Below are 24,834 nucleotides of genomic sequence, written 5' to 3'. Positions count from 1 at the left end.
TTTTCTAAATATAGGATGCTACTGATTTCCTACAACACAATGCTTGCATTTTACAAAGAAAAATTATTCAGTACTAGAATTTTGGTAGGAAATGAAATTAAAAGTTGTAGAAAAGTGCACAAATAGCTGTTTCTGAACTCTGTAAATGTTCAAGAAGTACATGGGGTACTGCATCTGTCATCATCATCTCTAGTGATCTGGAGAATGATGACATGAATGGTGCAAAACTTTCTCACATTTAAATAAGTGGTAATACCAGGTGCCCATGTCACAGAATGGAAAGATTCAAAGGTAATTGCCCCAGACTTCACTTTTTAGTAGGGTGTGGTTTAGTATCTTATTACTATTTGATATGCTATCAAAGTTTCTTTGCCATTTCAAAATCCTATAATCCTTCAAAGAAAAATAATTTTTAAGAATTCTCACTTTTTTTCCTAGTTAAAAATGGGAAAAGAAGAGTGGGAACTAATGGAACACCATTTGATGTATGTTCTGTCTGTCCATTTAATGATGAGAATAACTCGATTAGTGAATATTATTATTAGTATTACTATAAAGTGTGATTGAGATGCATATTCAGATGAAGAAAAGGCTCAGGAATTCGACTTGAAAGTAGGTAGCTTGATACAGGTGTAGTAGATGCAAAGAAGCTACTATTATTTAGTGACTTTTACATCCAAACAGAAACAGCTCTGGCAAAGAAGCTACTATTATTTAGTGACTTTTACATCCAAACAGAAACAGCTCTGGCAAGTAAAGAGGAATCTGCAGCCTGGTTTTTGTGTGTTTTAGTTGATAGCTAACTGCTTCTATTGGGGTTTGGAACTGAAGACAATTGGTTTGAGTCCCAGAACTGTTGCTTTGTAGTGGTATGCCTTGACCAGTAATCTCTCTGAAACCTAGTATGATATGTGTTGCTATAATTGAATATCATCTTTGGTAAGTTATAGAGCAAAGACACTTATTAGCTCTTGGCTTTAGAAGTTCAAGAGCATGGCACTGGCATCTGCTGAGTCCTAATGGGTCATAAGGTGGTAGAAGATAGCACATGGTGTTATGATTTCAATCTGTAATGTCCCCTGAAGGGTTTGTATTTTTTGTTTTGTTTTGAGGCAGGGTCTCACTAAATTGCTTAGGGCCTGGCTAAATTGCTGTGGCTGGCCTTGAACTTGTGATACTCCTGCCTCTGCTTCCTAAATGTCTAGGATTACAGGTATGTGATACTATGCCCAGTTGATAATTTGATCCTGACACAGGTATATACATTGTGAAATATTAACTATAAACTAATTAACATCCATAACTGCACATAATTACATTTGTCAAAAAGTTTCTAAACTTTCATACCCTATCAAACAGGATAAGTGATTTCTTTTACATTGATACAGCTACGGCCATAGAATTATAATCATTCTAATTGTACATGGTGACATAATGCCTTTGAACTTTTCATGCATTTAGAGATATTTAGAAAAGCAATGACTTCTAGTGAGTTCTTTTCTTCAAACATTAGATCTGGCTTATTAACAATTAAGCACAACTAGGAAGAAAAATAAATTTAGATACCCTTTATTTACATCAAGCAAAGACTCTTTATCTGAACAAAAACTTAATTCACCTTCAGGAGCTAAATCCATTTCAAAGAGTCATATTATATCCTTCTATTTTCCATATATTTATAACAACTAGCCTACTTGAAAGTTTTTACCTTCTATGAGAATTCAAAAGAAAATAACATCTGGAAAAAGATTTTGAAGACTCTTAAATAGTTATCTAGAAAAACTGACATGAAAATCATCAGAAGTTTTAAGCTTCTTCTTTTTAAAAACATGGCATACTTTTTAAAAGTAACTTGTAAAAGCTGATTTGTGCCCATGTTAGCAACTCTTCTAAAATTACTGTTAAAATAGTCTAACAGGAGAGTTTTTCCTATAGAAATAATCCATATTACTTCTGTAGAAAGTGTCAACAGGGCTAGGGATGAAGCTCAGTGGTAGAGAACTTGCCTAGCAGGTAGAAGGCCTTGGAGTTTAACTCCCAACACTGCAAAAAAGAAAAGGAAGAAAGGAAAAAGAGAGGGGACACAAGGGGAGAGAAAGGAATTAGTCATTAAGACAAAATGGCAAGTGGTACAAATATAAATATATAATGTACTAGCTCTTTAAAAATTTTACAGAACTTTAGCATTTTAGTTACATCAAACTGGGTGATATTATGACTGTATAGAATGTCACATAATATGTTCTGTCTTGGACTGGCCTGAAACAAACCAATGGGTGGGTGACCTAGAGAGGACTTCTCCCAGGCTTGATTGGGACAGGCTTGAACCTGTGGTGCTTTAGGATTCACAGCATAGTGAAGGAGCCAAGACTTCTCTGACAGGCAGTGTGAGAGTGCTAGGCCCATGGGAGCCCATGTCTGGGGCTCCCCATGTCAATTCCTGCAGCCATCTCCCCCACCTGATGGTTCACAATAGTCTGCTGTGTTGCCCAAAGGCCTGAGTGTCCACAGCCTGTTTTGGCATGGCTGGGCATGGTGTGGTTGTGGAGTGAATAGCCAAAGTAGCCTTAGCATGATGGGGAGGTGGGCAACAGCTGCACCTCAGCCATACTTGGGGTGGTTCTGGAAGAAGTTAGTAGGGTTATGGTGAGTATTGTCTGAAGACATAGAAACACACCCTAGTCCTTATTGTTGTTCATGGGAATTGGTGATATATACAGCTATTAAATTTTTTCTTGTTTTCTTGTTTTTGCAGTGAAGTTATCAGTCTGTGAGAAGCAGGTGTTACATGAGAAGAGAAAAAATCTTGCTCTAAAACTTTCTGGACTAGATGAAGAAAAATGTGAACTACTTGAAAAAGTTAGTCTTGTTCAAAAACAGAATGAAGGCTTAGAGTCATCTTTAAAGGATGCTATTTTGGAGAAGGAGTTAATAGAAGCAGAAAATTTGGAGGCAGTATATGAAAATCTGGATAGGTCCATATCTAAACTGGAGGATGAAATACTCCTTCTAAGAAAGAGCTAAAAGAAGAGAAAACTAAATATTCTCAACAGGATAAATTGATGGTGGATATATCAAAAAGGATTAAGTTCTTATAAGATGAATCATAATCCCTCAAATCACAAATACCTGAAGCTAAAACAACCTTGAGATTATTTCAAATGAACAAGGATTTAAGGTAGCAATAAAAGAGGTTTTGAATGAAAATAATCAACGTCAGGAAAGTCAGAACAGCATTTATACCAAGCTGAAGTATGGAAAGAGAAACTTAATACACAGAAAACAACACTTGAAGACTCCAAAGTACATGCAGAACAAGTTGTAAGAGATAAAGAATATTACATTAATTTTCTGACTGAACACTTGCTGCAGATGAAAGATTGGGCTTCTGTGCTTGGAGAAGTCCTAATAGATGATGGTAGTATGGAATTGGAAATGAAGAGTGTTTTTGCTCACTTAGAGGATCAGCCAAAAGGAGATTTGAAAGAATGGTTTTGTGCTACTAAGTTAAATGCCTCTTAAAACCTTACAAGGAGAAAAAAATCAAATGTTTACTTTATTCTCTGAATTAATTGAAATAAAGGAAGACCTTACAGAATATATTAAAAATCTTGACAGGACAAGCATCTTTGCAGTCAAAAAATACACAATTTAAAAGTGAGAATCAGAATCTTCAGCCGAAACTTAATGTCATGATTGAAATATATCAAGAAAATAATATAATGAAACTCCAAAGAAATTAATAGAAGGGAAAAAATTACCAGGTAGAGCTAGAAGAGAAGCTTTCCAAAATGATGGAAAACATCAGCCATGCAAGTGAACAGCTGGAGACCTATAGAAAGCAAGTCAAAGACCCTGAAGAAGAATTGGAGAGAACCATTCATTCTTATCATGGGCCCATTATGTACTATGAGAAAAAAGCACATGATAATGTGTTGGTAGCTCAGAGTGCTGAAAGATACTTCAATGATTTAAGGAAACAAAATGCTCATGACAGACAAAACTTAACTGGAAAAGAGTTTAAATTTAAACTTGTAGAAAACAATCCTTCTGAACTTGATGATTCAAGTACAGTCTTTGGCAGAGAAAATTCCCCAAATGGTCCCTCACCATTCGGTCAACCTTCATCTGAGATAAAATCTCTACATTTGGAAAAGAAAGGGTCCACTCAAACTCTCACCTTTGCTTCCAAGGGTAAGAGGAAGAGACTCAAGAGGCCCAGAGAATCCTCTGGTCCCTCAGATTATCAATGAAAGGAGAGACTCAGGCTATGGGATAACTGATCCTCAGAGAGTGCCTTATAACATTGAGCCCCTGTCACCTCCATGGAAATAGAACCCTAAGATGATGATGGCTCCACCAGGCCAATCATATTCTGATCCACATCTTCCTCTACCAAGGCATGATGAATGTTATTGTAATTATGGTGGACCATATGGATCAGTAGAACCCAGAAGTTCTATTATGCTGCCTTTGGATAAAATGGATGGGCATATGTCTTCAGAAATGGAATCCAGTAGAAATGATACAAAAGTTGATCTTGGTAATTCCCATGTGCCTGATTCATCTCTCCCTGCTGAAAATGAAGCAACTGGCTCTAGCTTTGCTTTCTCACTTTTCCCTCCACTCAGAGGTCCATTGTTTCCAATGGATCCAAAGAATCAGTTCATGAGAAGAGGACCTTTTTTTCCTCCATCTCCTCCAGGAAACATGTATGGAACATTGAGAATATTTTCCACCGGATCCACTGCCCCCTGCATTCCCAATGAGACTGTGGTATTTTCCTCATTATCTCCCCACAAGAGCTGAATTTCCCCTCCACCACCCCCTGCATTCTGAAAGTAGAAGTGACTTCCCTTCAGGGTTGATTCCACCTTCAAATGAGCCTGCTACTGAACATGCAGAAGCACAACAAGAATTCTGACAATATTTTTTTTGATCTGCCTTCAAAAGTAATATATACCTCATTTTTAGATTAACTAACTGCTTTTACTCAAGTGATTATACTTTTGCTCCAATTGAAGCTTAACGGAATTACAATTCTTAGAATAGTATTTTATAAATAAACATGGTTTAAATATGAATCTTATGAGTAAATTATTTTCATTGTATATTATTCTAGATAGTGTGACTTAATTTGATTAATTTACATAAGCAACAATGGAAATATTATATATATGTATATATATATATATATATATATATATATATATATACATATATATAATATTTTTGTCAGGGATATTTTAAAATCTAAACAAAACTTGTGCCTTTATACAACTAAATGCATTTATTATGATTGTAGCAAATGTGAAAATAACTTTATGCTTAGTGAAAGATTTTAATTGATTTAAAGTCTTGTTGGATTGATGATAATAATAGAAATCAGCTAGTTTTTCCATAAAAGAAGAAAAACTAAAGCATATTAAGAATATACAAGAAAACACAACTGTGTCATGTAAACAGGAAATTTCAAATATAAAAAAATTCTAGTTCTCAGAAAAATTTTTGAAATTGGAAACCACATTTAAGTTCACTCAGTCCCCATTGTCCCTGATATCCTTTATTTTATTCCCATTTTCATAAAATTAAAAATTGTATTCTTCTCTGGGCTAGGTCTCCTTTTTTATTTTTTATTGAGAGGCATGTCTAGAGGGTATGATGTGCTAATTCAATGAAGATTTTTGTGGTAGAATGGGGAATTCCATCGGTTAAAATTATATTCCAATGAGTACAAAATTGTACAAAAGCACAGGTTGCATATGCAGAGACTTATCTGTCTTTAAATAAGTAGGCTTGTCCATATCAGCAAAGCAGAATAATAAATGAGAAATGTAAGCAGATACATTTTTAGATCAATAGGCAGTAGCCAGATAAATCCAGAATGAGTATCAGTGAAAATATTAAGAAAGAAGTAGGCATGAGAGGAGGGAAATGGATAACATGCATGTGCCAAAGGACATTAGAATGTAGGCCTCATGGATTTTCAGATTCCCACATAGGGGCCTGGAAGTGTGTACAGTGAGAACATTTAATGACATTGGCATGAGCTTTTTGGGAAGCCATGGAAAAATCTTCATTAATAATTGTGCATTTTGATGAAAAAAATCCATGAGATTTTACATCATCTGAAAATAAAAGATAAAGACATCTCACAGCTGTATCTATGTGAGCATTATTCTCTATCAGAGGTTCAGGAATCTTGGTGTGGGTGTACGTATGAGCAAGGAAGATGGGAGACATATGATGCTGTGAAAGAGTTTGAAGGGTTAAAAAAAGAGATAGTAAATTGGGATCCAAATGAGGGGATAACACAGCTATAGAAATATAAGGAATTAATTCATAAATTAATTTCTAATTTATTTATTTAAAAAACCATATTGATGGAGATTAATCCCAATTATTTTAAGTTTAATTTACTTATTTTAATCATAAAATAAGAATATAAGAAAAATGTGAATAACAGTATTAATTATGTCTTCTCTGTTGAAAAATTTTAGAAGCAATGGATGTTATATTATATTATAGACATTTTTTAGAAATAAAGATTTTATTGTCTGGCCATCTAGAAAAATTTGTGAGTTAGAATTTTAAAGACATCTATATTTGTATTTAATTAATTGATTTGAATTGAATTATCTGGCTCCATTTACTTGTTTAAATTTTAATTCATGAGTGCTAATTTTTTAAATGCCAGTGTGATTCCTGTCTATATATACATAATATATAGACAGGACAGGCCTGTATAATTGGAAATGCCAGGTATAAAATCTAATAGCCATGATGGACACTGAAATCAAAGGTTTCAGATAGATGGCTATTTGTCCCTGATAGTTATCAGATTTATTCCCATCATCACCACATTTATATTCTCCTATGCATTAAAATAATTTTTTGAATGTATTTGAGAGTTAACCCTGGATAAATTGGCCTTTGGACAAAGACAGAATGTGAAAATCTTTAGAGTTAGATAAAATAAGACGGATCAGAAAAATACATTAACTAACATAGAATATTAAAAAATGTAAATAGCCACAATACTAACTTCTTCATCAGGTCAGACTGTACTTTTAGCTCAGATACAAGTCAGTTCAGATATAAACAATGCAGAAATCTGTGAAATTCTCAAAATAAAACAAAAAAAAATTAAAAGAAAGCTTATACATTTGGTATCTATTTTTGTCTTTCTTTCCTGTAACAGTAGTTAATAAAGCCAGCTGAAAACGGATAAGATAGCCAGCCAAGCAGTTTGGATTTAAAAAGACATTTTTTTTCCTTCTCTTATTGATATAGGCAGCCACCTCAAAAACAAACAAGCAAACAAACAAACAAACAAATAAAAACAACAACAACAACAAAAAAAAACAAACAAACAAACAAAAAAAAAACTCTAAGTTATAATTCACAAAAGAGAGCTTTATTTAGCTGGCCAGGGACTGTCTCCCACCCATAGAGACTGATGCTCTGTGGAAGAACCACAATTTCCTTGCCTGTGTCTTGGAAATTTTAGAATGGAAAAAAAAAAAAAACCACAATTCAGGGGCTTTTCTCAGTATCATACAAGCAAAGATGTTACAGAGGCTAAAAAAAGCAGTTAGCTTAATCACATCATCAAACACATGCTCCACAACCATATCCTGGGTTGCAGCTGATTAGGGGCAATAATCTATTTTAAAGTCATGTAGACCCATGAATGTACTCAAACCCAGGATGTAGCTCTCCACGACCACCACCATATCCTGAGTTGGTTACATTCTGTGGATACAGAAAAACAATTTTTGAAAGAAGACACTTTCCATTTCAGTTTTTCAGAAACAGCTCTTGTAACAGTTTTTTTTTTTAATAGAAGGTAGCAAAATTGAGTGAAAAATCTTACCTCTATAATCTATAAAATTTAGTAATCTATAACCTCTAACATATACTCTTACTGACTTTTTGATTAGTTTACAACACAACATTGTCTGAATTGTTTTTTTATAATCCTAGTAAATCTTGTAGGACCTGTAATTTATATTTTGAGTTTAAGACTGGTCAAGCTAGAGATCTAGCAGAAGCTAAGAAGTAAGGAAAACTGCTCTAATCAATTTTTATAAGATTATTTTCTTTTTTAAAAAAAAACTGTGAGTTGTAGTTGTACACAATGCCTTTATTTTATTTACTTATTTTTATGTGGTGCTGAGGATCCAACCCAGTTCCTCACACAGGCTAGGTGAGAGCTCACCTGCTGAGCCACCTCAGCCCCATAAGATTATTCTCTTAAAGCATGGTGTTGTAGTTTATATTCTTTCTGGAGAGTTACTCCTCCTTTTTTGTTTTTGTCTTAAATCTTGGTAGATATGTTTTGAGAGTTATTGAGATTAGTATTGTAAGTTGATTTTTCCCAATGGATATGCCACAATCCCATCATTATTCATGACTGAGAATCCCCTTCCTTATATTTACTGTGATGCCTTTTAAATTGTACAGTAAATTTACTCCCCTTCAAAGGCTGTTACTGTACACTAAGTATTCTGTCACACAAGCAAGTCTTTTAGTGTCAAGTGCTGTGATTTAACCATCTGATATTTTAGAAATATTCCAGTGTTTAGTAATATGGTGGGCCTCCCTCATTGCTTTTTTTTTTCCTTCTATAAGTTGTTCCTGACTATTGATTCTGTTAATATATAATTGTTAATGGTATTTGATTGGATTTATTAATTCTCATATGTAGCCTACATGAGAGAGACTGCTATATTATTAGCATCCATCCATTTGAATTTGTTAACTTGGAAATTTATGCCTGAGCCATTATAGCATATTCTGTGATTTGAAGAATTATTAGTTACAGTGAGTTAAAAGTATACATGTTTTCCTGAGTGTTTGGGCAAATTCAGATAGCATTTAATTAGTATTCTAAGAGCTTTCCTGTTCTAAAACAGGGATTATTTAGGAAGTGATAGATCATAGACCTTTGTTGCCTTGTTTAATTAAAAAAAATCAAATTTGCAAATGCAATTTAGAAGATCTTTCCTTGAATTAGATCATACATGTGTTAGTGTGGAAGAGTGCTAAGATTACTCTACTATATCTGCTTCATTTTTCAACATCTGAAAAGGGAATTTCACCTGGTTAATAAAAAAAAGCCACAGTAAAGCCAGAAAATAGGGTAAATGTCTTAATAAATTACTGAACTTCAATTTGGGACCTCATTTACTTATTAAGTTTATGGTAAATTTCTCAAAGTAATAACAGGATAACAGCAGTATCATGTAGTTTAAAATAGAGATCATATTCAATATTTCAGTACACAGAGATGCTATTTAATTATTTATAATTTCTTTTATATCAATGCTGTACCAGTGTGTCCTTATTTAGTACTTCGAATTTTCCATTTTAAAATTACTCAGCCTGTACTTGAGAGTATTTAGGAGACTGCTCTGTTGGAGTTCTAGTGAGTCTATAGTTCTGCCATTTGAAAACACATGTCAGGGTTTGGGGCTGTAGCTCAGTGGTAGAGTGCTTCTCTAGCACATATGAGGTACTGGGCTCTATCCTCAGCACTACATAAAGATAAACAAATAAAATAAAGGCATGTCGTCCATTTACAACCACAAAAAATTAAAGAAAAATAGAAATACATGCAAAGATGAAAAATGGTAAATAAAAAAGGTAGCATACTAACTAATGAGAATACTAGTCATTAGACAGAAAGCAAGTATACAAATAACCAGTGCAAAGCCTATGTCAGTAGGTATAAATTTGGTTTATAGTTTAACAAATTCTAATCAAATATTTGTTTCTTTCCCTTTCCACAAGGTTTAAATTGATTTCCTGTTTAAATATAATTGATTTACCTACATGCAAATGTTTTAATGAAAGTGTACAGTGTGGCTTTCATTTAATACTTTGTTAACTGGCAGTTGGTTCACTTCTTTAACAAACTATCTTTCTCCAAGGAACCCATGTATCACACTCACGTTCTTTTGGGGGGAAACAAACTTGTTGGTAAAAAACAAAGTTGTTTGAATTTGTTTTAAATATTTATTGTTTGGATGAGACCTTATTTGAAAATTTTAGGAAAAAATATCAGAAAAGTATTAGTAATTCCATTTTCAGCTTGCAGCCAGCCAGTGTTCTGGCTATAGAAAAGAGAAACTCCCTAAACTTGAAAAGTTTTAAAGGATTTATTTAAGAGGTGATAAATTACCAAAAATAACCAAATACTAAATAATCAAATAAGTAAATCAAATAAGTAAAATGAAAAAATGTAGGGGAGTTCAGAGGCTTTGGAAGCATCTGAGGTAGCTCAGGACATGAGGGATCCATAATTCCATAGAGAAAAGAAATGCACTGAGGTGAGCCTGACACTCTTGGAAAGATAGGGCTTAAAATATGCATGTTGTTGAGATGCAGAGCAGTTATAATACAAAAGAAAAGGCTTCAGCTTGTTAACACATGTTCCAAGGTCTCACATTATCCTGCAACATAGTACTCTTACTAACCTGTATTAGTTTATTAATTCCACAGATGCATGTGTAAGCTCTAGGGTACTAACTCAAAGATTAGTAAAGTAGAACCAGTAGAAGGAAAATGTAATATCTGAATATATGAGTAATGTAAAAGAATAAAGAAAACAGAGAAAATAAGAATACATAAGACTGAAACTTTTCCGAAATTAGATTATCCTCCTTCAAGACTTTGTAAATAAACTTTAAAGCATTGAAACCATGCAATTTAAGGAAGAGAAATTTGTGGCACATAATTTGTATTTTAGAAATTTTTAAAAGAATATGAGATGAATTGAACAATGTTAAATGGAAATGGACAAAATACTCCAATTAAAAGTTATAGACATAGTGTATATGGGATGAAGTGGTAGGATGGTGTGGGGCTTGTGATTTTGAACAAACCTGGGTGTGTGTCTTGGAGGCACCACAGCTGCTAGGAGCTGGAGGAATGCCTTGTGAGGAGGCAGTGGTGCCTATGGTGTTGCAATCATTCTAACAGGAGAATGATCATAGAGGTGGTGCCAGATGAGATTGCTAACAAGCCTGGAACACCAACCTGTATTCCATTAATCATGAAGTTGATATTTGAAAAATCAATTAACAGTAAAGCAGTTACAGAAAGACAACTCAATTATCACCATCAGTCATTGCAGGTAATGTTCTTTCACAGTCTACCCCTAGAACTCCATCAAAGACCAGAACAATATCTGAAAGTGGTGTTATTGCATCAAATTTAAATTCAACTGAATCCCTTTCTCTCACCATGCACAAAAGTTAACTAAAAATGGATCAAGGATCTAGGAATCAAACCAGAGACTCTCATCAAATAAAAGAAAAAGCTGGCCCTAATCTCCATCTTGTGGGGTCGGGCTCCAATTTCCTTAATAGGACACCTACAGCACAAGAGTTAAAATCAAGAATCAACAAATGGGATGTATTCAAACTGAAAAGTTTTTTTTTCAGCAAGAGAAATAATAAGTGAGGTAAATAGGGAGCCTACATCCTGGGAACACATTTTTACACCTCACACTTCAGATAGAGTTCTAATCTCTAGGATACACAAAGAACTCAAAAAGGTAAACAACAGAAATCAAATAACCCAATTGACAAATGGGCCAAGGACTTGAACAGACACTTCTCAGAAGAGGATATACAATCAATTAACAAATACACACACAAAAAAATGCTCACTATTGCTAGCAATCAGAGAAATACAAATTAAAACCACTCTAAGATACCATCTCACTCCAGTAAGAATGGCAGCCATTATGAAGTCAAACAACAACAAGTGCTGGCAAGGATGTGAGGAAAAAAGGTACACTCATACATTGCTGGTGGGGCTGCAAATTGGTGCAGCCAATTTGGAGGGGAGTGTGGAGATTCCTTGGAAAGCTCAGAATGAAACCACCATTTGACCCAGCTATTCCTTTTCTCAGACTATACCCAAAAGATCGAAAAAGAGCATACAACAGGGACACAGCTGCATCAGTGTTCATAGCAGCACAATTCACAATAGATAGACTGTGGAACCCACCTAGATGCCCTTCAATAGATGAATGGATAAAAAAAAATGACATTTATACACAATGGAATATTACTCAGCACTAAAAAATAACAAAATGATGGCATTTGCAGGGAAATGGATGGCATTAGAGCAGATTATGCTAAGTGAAGTTAGCCACTTCCTAAAAAACAAATGCCAAATGACTTCTCTGATATAAGGGAGGTGACTCAAAACAGAGTATGGAGGAAGAGCATGAGAATAAGATTACCACTAAACATGGAAGAGAGGTGGGAGGGAATGGGAGGGAGAAGGGGAATTGCATGGAAGATAGAAGGACATCCTCATCATTATACAATATACATATATGATGGTGTGAGGGGGAAGGAAAAAAAAGAAATGTATCACAGTAGAGTGGGTACAGAGAGGTGATGGGAGGGGGGAGGGGAGGGGAGATAGGGAGGGCAGCAGAATACAACATACCGTAGTATTGCTGTATGTATATATGTGGCTGTATAACCAATGTGATCCTGCAATCTGTATACGTGGAAAAATGAGAATTCATACCCCATTTGAATCAAATGTATGATATGTCAAGATCATTGTATTGTCTTGAGCAACTAATAAAAAATAAAAATAAAAATAATTAATTCAATAATGCAGATGCCAAATAAAACAGCCATCTCACTTTTGACATCAGAAAATAAGGCAATGGAATTCAGCTGTGCAGACCATCACTGTTGGAGGAGTGGGCATATCACAATTTAAGACAAGTATTCCTCTGGAAACTGCTCCCAATTCTTCTAGAACTGCTGGCAATTGCCAGCAGATTCAAGTGCTTAGAAGGAAGTTTCATTATTTCTTATTTGTTACTGCCACAATAGCCAGTATCTTAACCCAACCAGTTAGTCAGAATCCCAGTACAAGCATTAAGCCTCTATACGAAGCAAAGCCAATGGTTGTTAATACAACCCCAGTGCAGATGTCAGTTCCATTTGTCGAAGCTCAGACTATCCAACAAGTTGTCCCCAAATCCATCAATCCAGCTTCATAAATATCAAGAATATCAACCACAGCAATGGCTTATGATGCCTTTCACCCCACTGTCACAGATCCAGCCCAACATCCCTAACCTGCCACCAGGTACTGTCCTGGTACCAGCTCCAGGAACAGGGATTCTGGGTTATGCAGTGCTTCCAGCTCAGTACATTACTCAGCTACAGCAGTCTTCATATGTGTATATAGCAGTCAGCTATAACTTTACTGGAACTTCTGGTATCCAGACCCAGGCAAATCTTCCATTCAATGGCATAATCCCATCAGTATCTGCCAGTCAGACCAGAAAGCCCTGTAATTGAACAAAATCACTGTTTGAAATTATACTGTGATTGCTTTGTAAATGGCAAATTTTATAACATTTGCAGTTGTATTAATTGTTATAACAATAGGTAACATGAAAATGAAAGGCAAAAAACAATAAAGGCATGTTTTGACAGAAATACAGAAGATTTTAAGCCTAAAACAAGGAAAGTAAATGGGGAGAATCATATCAATATGATAGCAAGGGATGCAACTGTCAATGTCAGAATGTCTTAAAAACTACTGATTGCTATGAGGCAAAAATAATGTGTTCCTCAATATGTAAATGTGTTGGCTCAAGAATTTTGAAGAAAGTACCAAAAGAAAGGCATGGATGAATTTGGCAGGTGAAGCTGAAGTAAGAGTGCAGCAACAAACAGCAGGAAGACTAAATTATCTTCTCAGATTATTTCAGACTTACTTACTAGGCCAACATTGGCTTTGAATAGTGGAGGAGGAAAAACTGCCATTTATGTTTATCACTAAGGAAGTAGTAATTGGCTTCACACCCAGGCAGAGCAGGCAACAAGAAGAGAGAATCAAAGGAAGCAGCAGATTAGGTGTTTCTTGAGGCATTGGGATGATGTTTGATGTGCATCATCAACTTTGCAGGAAAAGCAAAAACTGACACTGGTCCACGAATTGTTAACTCTTGCACAAGACTGATAATGAACCTGTACAGAAATGTTAAGGATGCTTGACTTTCCAGAAGATAGTTTAACAATTACTGTATTTTAATACATTTTTCAGAAAGAAATAAGAAATTATAATAATGAAAGAGAAGAAATTTTATTTTATTTTTTTATTATTAGTTGTTCAAAACATTACAAAGTTCTTGACATATCATAATTTCATACATTTGATTCAAGCAGATTATGAACTCCCATTTTTACCCTGTATACATATTACAGATTCACATCGGTTCCACATCCACTTTTTTACATACTATCATACTAGTGTCTGTTGTATTCTGCTGCCCTTCCTAACCTCTACTATCCCCCCTCACCTCCTCTCCCCTCTCCTCCCATCTTCTCTCTCTACCCCATCTATTGTAATTCATTTCTCTCTCTTGTTTCTTTTCCACTTTCCCCTCACTTCCTCTTATATGTAATTTTGTAAAACAATGAGGGTTTCCTTCCTTTACCATGCAATTTCCCTTCTCTTTCTCTTTCCCTCCCCCCTCTCGACCCTGTTTAATGGTAATCTTCTTCTCATGCTCTTCCTCCCTATTCTGTTCTTAGTTGCTCTCCTTATATCAAAGATGATATTTGGCATTTGTTTTTTAGGGATTGGCTAGCTTCACTTAGCATAATCTGCTCTAGTGCCATCCATTTCCCTGCAAATTCCATGATTTTGTCATTTTTTAGTGCTAAGTAATACTCCATTGTGTATAAATGCCACATTTTTTTATCCATTCATCTATTGAAGGGCATCTAGGTTGGTTCCACAGTCTAGCTATTGTGAATTGTGCTGCTATGAACATCGATGTAGCAGTATCCCTATAGTATGCTCTTTTAAGATCATCAGGGAATAGTCCGAGAAGGGGAATAGCTGGGTCAAGTGGTGGTTCCATTCCCAGGTTTCCCAGGAATCTCCATACTGCTTTCCAAATTGGCCGCACCAATTTGCAGTCCCACCAGCAATGTGCAAGTGTACCCTTTTCCCCACATCCTCACCAGCACTTGTTGTTTGACTTCATAATGCCTGCCAATCTTNGGAAATCAATAAATGTTATTCACCACATCAATAGACTTAAAGATAAGAACCATATGATCATCTCAATAGACACAGAAAAAGCATTCAGCAAAGTACAGCATCCCTTTATGTTCAAAACATTAGAAAAACTAGGGATAACAGGAACTTACCTCAACGTTGTAAAAGCTATCTATGCTAAGCCTCAGGGTAGCATCATTTTGAATGGAGAAAAATTGAAGGCATTCCCTCTAAAATCTGGAACAAGACAGGGATGCCTTTTATCACCACTTCTATTCAATATAGTTCTCGAAACACTGGCCAGAGCAATTAGACAGACGAAAGAAATTAAAGGCATAAAAATAGGAAAAGAAAAACTTAAATTGTCACTATTTGCGAACAACATGATTCTATACCTAGAAGACCCAAAAGGGTCTACAAAGAAACTACTAAAACTAATAAATGAATTCAGCAAAGTGGCAGGATATAAAATCAACACGCATAAATCAAAGGCATTTCTGTATAGCAGCAACAAAACTTCTGAAATGGAAATGAGGAAAAACACCCCATTCATAATATCCTCAAAAAAAATAAAATACTTGGGAATCAACCTAACAAAAGAGGTGAAAGATTTATACAATGAAAACTACAAAACCCTAAAGAGAGAAATAGAACAAGATCTTAAAAGATGGAAAAATATACCCTGTTCATGGATAGGCAGAACTAACATCATCAAAATGGCGATATTACCAAAAGTTCTCTATAGGTTTAATGCAATGCCAATCAAAATCCCAATGGAATTTCTTGTAGAAATAGATAAAGCAATCATGAAATTCATATGGAAAAATAAAAGACCCAGAATAGCAAAAGCAACTCTAAGCAGGAAGTGTGAATCAGGCACCATAGCGATACCAGACTTCAAACTATACTACAGAGCAAATGTACCAAAAACAGCATGGTACTGGTACTGTTACCGCTGTTGACCGGTGATGAGTTCTTGCTTCCCCAATGTTGAAGAATAACACCAAAGAAGCACGCCGAGGCAAGGTCAGAGTAGAAATTAGAAGTTTATTAAAGGACAGCAGAAAAGACTTCTCCCGGAGGAAGAAGGGGACCCAAGAGGTGGAATCCGTGGAAGTGCGGTTGTTTCCCCTTTTTATAGTTTTGGTGATGGAATGTAGGTTGAAAGGCCCGAGGGGTGGGACACAGGTGGGCCAAAGAAGTAATATGGTCAGGAAGGACTTCTGAGTCAGCACCTTTTTGCTGGGGGCTGTTCATTAACATTTCTTTGAGGTGGACTTTGGCCTAGGGCCTTTTCGGGACTTCATTAACATTCCATGAGTTGTCCTGCGTTTCCCGGAATCATTGCCAGCATGGCCTCCATTTTAGATTTCACTGGGCATTAGACCCGATTTATCTAACTACACTGACTACCTAACTTTAAATCTGGCTTCAGTACCAAAACAGGCTGGTGGACCAATGGTACAGAATAGAGGACACAGAGACTAATCCACAAAGTTACAACTATTTTATATTTGATAAAGGGGCTAAAAGCATGCAATGGAGGAAGGATGGCATCTTCAACAAATGGTGCTGGGAAAACTCGAAATCCATAGGCAACAAAATGAAACTGAATCCCCTTCTCTTGCCATGCACAAAAGTTAACTCAAAATGGATCAGGGAGCTTGATATCAAGTCAGAGACTCTGCGTCTGATAGAAGAAAAAGTTGGCTCCTATCTACATATTGTGGAGTCAGGCTCCAAATTCCTTAATAGGAGAAGAAATTTTAAATGAGGAAATGAGGACATTTTAAATGTTAGTTAATTCTATGCCCCTTCTAAATTGGATTTTTCTTTTTAATTTTTTTCTTTACTGTATAATATAGACTCTTAATTTCCATAAGTGTCTTAAAAATCAGATGGCCTATTCTTTTGATTCTATTGGCAAAGCACATTTATAAATCACCATAATATAATTTATAAGTATGGCATTGTATGACTTTGTTCAATGGAAACAGCCAAAGAAGCATTAGTATTGCCCAGTCATTCTTTGGTTCTAGATTTATAATAAACACAGATAGAATGTTTACATAAACAAATTATGGAACATATTTGAATGACATCTTGTATTTAAGAAAGCGATATATTTTTTAAGAAAAATTAGCTTTTTAGGGTGAATTCTAGAATATGCTATTTTTACTTTGGAAAATCACAAGGGGAAGAAATCCCCAGGCACATTTTTAAAATTAAGAAGTTATATTTTCAAAAGCACACAAAATATTAAGGTACAGTAAGTGATCTTCAGAGGAGGAAAGTTTTTCTTTAATGAGGAATGGCTAACAGGCTTAGGGATATCTCCATTTTCTTTCAGAGGTGCTATGTGTTTGAAACAATAAATTGTTGAAGTGATTACTGAGTATTGTTAAAATGAGGTACGTGTGAATATAATTAAACATTATGTAGTGGTTGTTGGGAGTTGCCCCGGCTGCAAAGACTAACTTCCCCATCCCCCAAGGAAAGCTGTCCAATGGTGAGCCCTGCTGGCTCACATGATCCTGCCATCCAATGTTGAGCCCTGCTGGCTCACATGATCCTTACCCACCAATCAGACTAGCCCTGCTGGCTCACCTGATCCTTACCCAACAATCAAAATGTACCCATTGCATCTGTCAAACCGCTCCCTACTCTATAAATATGCAGAGCTGTTCCTCAATAAACGGGCATTTTCTCCAATGCAAGCCTTGATCATTCTTTCAGTGGTAACATAGGTCTTCACATTACTACTAAGTATAAAATTTGGCTTGAATGGAGAAATAAGGTATATAGAAGCTGTAACAGATGAGTTTAGGGAAAGATTTTTCCATCAATACAATTATCTTTGTAGACTTTTGAACTAAAATCTTTCAAACCATTTAATGATTCTTACTTTTTTACTCAAATGGACTGCCTAACAAAGCATTCAAAATTGTGGTGGGATTTGTTTTTATAAGGGATATTTAATATGCCATTATTTTTGCCAGTGATTTGGTAAGCTGAAAGTAGCTGTGTTTTTATATAATTGCTAAAATACCCTAAATCATTTTCAGTAATATAAAAACTGTGAATTTAAGAGGTTTTTTTAAATAGAACTCCAGATGTTATGACAGGAAAAAAAATGTTGGTGTTCAGGCATTCTGTTAGGTACTTTAATCCTCAATAATTATTAGTCTATAATCATTATTTTCCTACAAGCACTCCATAGTTGTATGTATCAAATATATATATATATATATATATATATATATATATATATATATATATATATATATATATATATAAACAATATGTGTATATACATAATATATATTCATATAAAAATGCAAGATATAGGTAATACAAATTAAATAATCCAGAAGAGGATTCCATTATTTATTAAAGTACCCTTCTTTTGAAATTTGGATTTATAAAATTATAGTGTATTAACTTTAAATGTAGATACTGCAGACATTCTTAGCACCTGAATCTAATATGTCTAATTAAAATTTGTATAAATGTAAATTAGCATAAGATATAAAATAATATCTATTCAAGTTATTTTTCAAAAGATTGCAATTAAGTTTTTGGTCTAAATCTGCACATTGTTCATTTTGTATATATCCCATATTAATTCTAACTGCATCATTCTGAAGTGTATTTATATACAGTGTGCAAAAATGTAAAATTTTGATTATAATTGTAGAGTATGTATGATGGCATTACTTAAGAATGTCTTGTTTGTAATCAAATGTTACTACTTTTTGATTTTCAAGAAACTATCTAAAGTTCTCAGCCTTTTTCTTCCCATGTAGTACTCACTAAAAAACTTTTTGTATTTAGGTATTTGCATCAAATTGCTGAACAACATTAATAGCTATATTAATTCAACAATTTTAAAAGGCTGTTTGGGGAGGTTTGAGCATATAATTTTCTATCTTTCTTTACATCCCAAAGTAGAAAGATTACATTTAGTAGAGCTATTCAGATATACTTTTCTATATTGCAAAAACAGGACACCAATATCAATCACACAGAAACATTTATATAGTTTTGTGTAAAAAAAAAAGTACACACACACACACACACACACACACACACTCCAGACTGGTTGTAGGTTAGCACAGAGTGCTGCCCTAACCTGTGGGAGGCCTGAGTTTGAGCCATTCCCAGCACAGAAGGAGGCGACAAACTCATGAATTTTTCACTTGAGTAAACACCATTAACATTTGTGTGCTGTTTTCCAGAAGCATACCTTGAGATTTTATTCCAGAAAGGGTAAAAGTAATAGGTTGGCAAAGTTGTACATATGACTAAATTGCATGGAAAAGACACTGAATACATTTCTATTAGAACCTGAAAAAGAAATCATGGTGAATAGTATTGCTAGAAAGGAAAGCAAACATTTCATTATGATGAAATTGGGGAGTTTATTAGAAAAATAAAACAATTATGAATTTATATGAATCTAATGTCATGGCTTTTCAATTTGTAAAGCCCCAAATGGAAAATATGTATAAGGAAAAAATAATCCAATTTACAATATAACCATACATATCTCAACAATTTCAATAAGCACTATGTCAGTCAATGAGGATATAGAATCTGAACAGTATTACTAATAAACACACAGGATACTGCACCAGCTATTGACAAAGTTCACAACTGTTTCAAGTACAGGTGGCTTATTTGCCAAAATTGGTTATGGTCCAAGTATAAATTTCAAAGTTTTGAAAAAAAATAGTAGTATATTCTGACCATTATGCAATTAAGCTAGAAATCAATACCAAAAGATAAATAAAAAACCCATAAATCTATGAAAAGAATGAGTTAATTACAATGGAAATTTATAGAATATTCTAAACTGAATAATAATGGAAAAATGAGACATATCTAAAATTAAAGATACATTAAATATTGTTTATAGTATATTTGGTGCTAAGTACAGAAGACTAACTAAATAGTTGACTAAGTATTTCAAGAAGATAACAGAAAGTAAATATTAAATACCAAAAATTGTAGAAAGAAGAAATAATAAAGAAAACAATTTAATGAACTTCAAAGAGACATAAGGTCTCAAAGCCACTCCACTGACACTGAAATTTTCTGGAAAAATAGTTTACCATATATCACATAAGAAGTTGGAAATACAAACTCTCTATTTATTAAATAAAATTAAATGATAATTAAAAGAATTATTGTCACAAAGAAGTTCAGGCCCAGGGTAACTGTCCAGGTTACCCTCCTGGACAGTTCTACTGAACAGTTAAGGAAACACTAATACAAATCTTAAACTCTGAGGACAGAGTTTCAGCTGATTTTATGAGGTCCACTTAGAACACTTATTCTAAAACATGCAAAGACTTCACAAGAAAAGGAAAAGCTTTAATATCCATCATGGACGTAGATGCACAAACACTCCAGAAAATAAGAGCAAATCAAATCCATCAATATATCGAATATTATAATGAGGTTCAGATTAAAAATCAATTATGAATTCACAAAACCAATTATTATGTGTCATGTTCAGAGAGGAATAAAAAATGGTACCATAAAATTGTTTTTAAAAATTTAACACCCATTCATTTTAATACTAGTATGTCAGTAAATTAAGGAAACTTCATTAAACTGGAAGAAATATCAGCAGAATTAAAAACCAATAAAATCTTGAATTCTTTAAGTACAATGTTGAATACAAATATTAAAAGGGGACACTTTTAGGTCTGGGCTTGTTGCTCAGTGGTATAGCACTCATCTAGCATGCATGAGGCACTGGGTTCCATCCACAGCACCACATAAAAATTAACAAACAAAATAAAGGTGTTGTATCTATCTACAACTAAAAATATATATTTTTAAAAAGTGGACACTTTTAGAAGTAAAAAGTGATGGAGCTGGGGTTGTAGCTCAGAGGTAGAGCTTCTGCCTGATATATATGTGAGACACTGGTTTGATTCTCAGCACCACATACAAATAAATAAAATAAAAGTAATATGTCCATCTACAACTACAAAAAGATTTTTAAAATAGAGAGTGAAGCAAAAATATTTCTCAACATAAATTACTTTTATCTTTTTTATAAGTTAGGAAAGGTAATTGCAAAATAAAACTTTTTAAGTGAATCCAATTAAGTAGTATATAAAACATCATATATCTGGAAATAATTCCAGTTAAAGATGTGTAAATCTTTACACAGAAAATTGAAAGCATTTTGAGAGAATTAGAGATGATTTCAAAAGGAGAAATCCCATCTATGTTCATGTACCAAGAGGCTTGGCATTACAAAGATGGTACTTCTTTCCATATTAACCTATAAATCATTGCAGTTTCGATATAAATTTCTGTGGGCTTTCTCTCTTGTACATGAAAATAGACAGAGTTGATAGTGGGAATTACAAGAAATGAGGAAGTATACTATTACAAGTATAATATTGAAAAACAAATTTGGAGTCTTTGTCTACTAGATGTTGAGACTTATTTTAATGTTTAATAAGACAGTTTAATGTTAACAGAGCATAGAAAAATAGGCCCCAGTAGAACAAAATGTTGAAGTAGATCCTTGAGTTATTTTCTTGACACTTCAGTAGCGGACTTTGTAGGACAGTGGATCCTCAGTTTGGAATTATTGCAGGGTCAGCTGGAGAGCTACCCAGGGTGGAGGGACAACCCTTGGCTCCTATTTACCATCCCACACAAAGATCAATACTACGTGAGTTCTGGCTCTCAGGTGAAATGTAAAACCATGACCTTTCTAAAAACAAAAATGCAGGAGAAACTTATTGATGGAACACCACCATAATAATCATAGATGGATTGGTAAATTGTACTCCACTTAAGATAGTCTGTTCATCCAAGTTGGTGGTAGGAGACTAAGAAGGTGAGACTCAGGCAGGAGTAGATATTAGCAGTGTACACATAGGACAGGGCACCCACAACTGAAAACATGAGTCATCAGACAAATTGGGGTAAATGGAGTGGTGACCAGGGTGGGTCAGAGTGCCTGTGGCAAGCAGGACCTGTAAAAGTGTGGAGCTTGCCATGCAGAATTGGGGTCCTTGAGTGTTGTGAGTCAAGTTACCCCAAACTGTCACCCTTCTCTAGCCCTTCTGAGACTAGCAAACTCAGTTTTTTTATAGTGCTCACAGCAAGACGTCCAGTCTTTCTCTTGCTCCTGATCCTGTTCCTCCTTCTGCTTGTAATGAGAACAGGTAAATGCTTTTTTCCCTTGAAAAGACCATACTACAGGTAAAGGAAAACACAAATTACTGAAATCATATATATATATATTCAAAGATCCCATGGAATATAACTGAGGCACTGGCTTGCCATTCCTCTAGCCTGTCAACACTAGCCAGGTTGGTGTAAGAGCATTGGAGTTATTTCTCTTTAAATAATCCACCCTTTGGTGGTTGTCACATGTCCATTAAAATCCTTCAGTAGTTCCCATCAACTCTCCATTTACTTTACTTTGTTCATTAATTCTCCCAGAAACCTAAGTACTCACCAAGAAAAAAAAAATATCCTGTATTTGTCTAAAGAGAGCTGTGGAAATAAGTATTTCACAATAAGTTCTATTGTATTCTAATTGCTTATGAGGCAGTGTTATGACCCTGCACCTTGCTACTTGTTTTCATGTTTCTGATGTATATAAATTTTAGGTTTTGTTGCCTCCTCACCTAGAGAGGATAAGAGAAAAACTAATGGAGAATATCCATGAACTGTGGGTTATGAATAAAATTGAAATTGGCTGGCAATATGTTCAGGTACATTATTTTAAAATATATTTTCAAATTCTGTTAATTCATCTTAATTTAAAACCCTTTTTCTCTCATCCTGCTGTTAGGTGACATGAGTCAACTGGATTAATTTTTTTTTCCAGCATATTAATTTTTGTGTAGGTTTTACTTTCATTTTCTAGATGGAAGGAGATTATTTGTAGGCTCATTGAAGGATGGATTAGTTGCCTAAGTCATGGAAAGTTATCTGTCTGGGCTGAAAGTTATATTTTAAAATCAAGATTAACAGACAATGGGCAGACATTTATAAGTCACTTAAATAACACCTCAAGCCTGAAGTAAAAGAAGTAAGTCAATTTTCATTCCTGTGTCTAATTTGTCTCTCCTCTTTGTTCCAGCTGTACATAGTAGTCCAAGATCTGTGATTAAATGCTTCCAAATGCTGATTTTCTAAACACCTTAGTTTAGAATTTTTCAGTAAATTGAAAGACCTATTTTAGTAGGACAATGTTAATATTCTCATTTTTATAATATTGTTATTCCAAATATCCCCAAAGGTTGTGTTAGTTTGTTATGCTTCATTAAGCATATAATTTTTTCCTCCAAGTAATAGTCTATTGCTTTGAGGTCTGAATGAAGAGGATTTATTACTAGTGTGAGTTGTACAATCACCTACTCTGCACCACTCTGTAGTGTTCCTCTGAAGATGGCTTTGCTTTCTCACAGAATACTGGGTTGAGTTGTCATTACAGTGCACTGGGTTATATGTTGTTATTTTTTATCTGAATATATAGCTGAAGCTTTTTGTAGAGTTGTTAAATGCCTTTTAAGAAGTCCCACTGGTAGTCAGTAGCATCTCTAGTGGTGGAACCCAGGTTTTATAACTTACAGTTGAGCACTGGTTTTCACTACAAAACTTGTCAAAGCATGTCCAGAAAATGAAGTACTTGCCTGAACTAAACAATAAATAGATGTTTGTTACATCAACAAACAATTATTTGGTTTCTAGTTTGGTGTTGCATGCATTGACTCTTAAAAATTGAGAAAGTAGAAAAATGCTTAATAAAAAGAGCCAGCAGTTAAAATCAGTAGGAGAGAAAGATGTGTGAGGCACTGGTTTGATTCTCAGCACCACATACAAATAAATAAAATAAAAGTAATATGTCCATCTACAACTACAAAAATATTTTAAAAATAGAGAGTGAAGCAAAAACATACATATAGGATAGGGCCAGTGTAAATGTGTACACTGTTGATTGCCAGAGGAATTAGACAATATTCACCAAAAGTTTCAAGATTAAGGAAAGATGATTATATGGTCAGAAGACTGAAAAAGAGCTCATGCAGAAAAATTAAAGAGCAAATCCCATGCCCCTGTGGTAAGAGCAGCCATCTTCCCAGGCTATGCTCAATGAAGACACTGTCCTTTGCAAGCTCATAAATTACCTCAATAGTTATGCTTTGCAGTGAAGTGTTTGTTATGTATCTTCTTCAAAAACTGAGGGAAACTTCCCATGACTGTTCCTCTGGTTAACTCTGGTTCAGTTCCATTCAATGACATAAGGGCTCTTCCTGCTGTACTCAAAGCTCTCTGAGTTTCCAGATTCTGAATTGGAACAGCCACCCAGACACACACACATAATGCATAGCCCATTGCCTCGAGTTACTATTTCTTGGTCCAAGTTGCTTTGAAGGAACTTAAGCCTCATGTGGATCCAGGAAGAGATTGAGGACTGGGTCCCTGAAGTCCTGCTGCCATTTGCCCATTTCATGGGCTGTGCTCCATAAATATTTCCTTGTGTTTTCTCAGGATCCCTTCTGGGCAAGTATTGCTCTGGGCTCCATGTCATCAGCTTGGGTGAACCTTGAAGTGAGATGTGAGGCCATTTTACACTCTTATTTCATTGAACATGTGACTAGTACCCAGCTTGTTTTCAAGACCTTTCCTGAAACTCCTTTCAGTTCAGTAGTTAGAGACCTGTACCTTAAGATCTCTCTGATTCTAGAATAAGGTATTGGCCAGTGATTAGGCTAATTCACAAGTTTT

The 24,834-nt window shown here is 34.7% G+C and overlaps 2 pseudogenes; both read left to right on the top strand.

Annotated features, from left to right (window-relative positions):
* LOC125614575 overlaps nucleotides 1-3,592 on the top strand; it is a 3,832-nt pseudogene extending 240 nt beyond the window's left edge.
* Nucleotides 3,593-10,990: 7,398 nt separating this feature from the next.
* LOC107160142 lies at nucleotides 10,991-14,048 on the top strand (annotated as a pseudogene).
* Nucleotides 14,049-24,834: the final 10,786 nt, after the last annotated feature.

This window comes from Marmota marmota, unplaced genomic scaffold (genome assembly GCF_001458135.2).
Source record: "Marmota marmota marmota unplaced genomic scaffold, marMar, whole genome shotgun sequence".
Lineage (NCBI taxonomy): Eukaryota > Metazoa > Chordata > Mammalia > Rodentia > Sciuridae > Marmota > Marmota marmota.
This window is presented reverse-complemented; position numbering and strand designations above follow the sequence as displayed.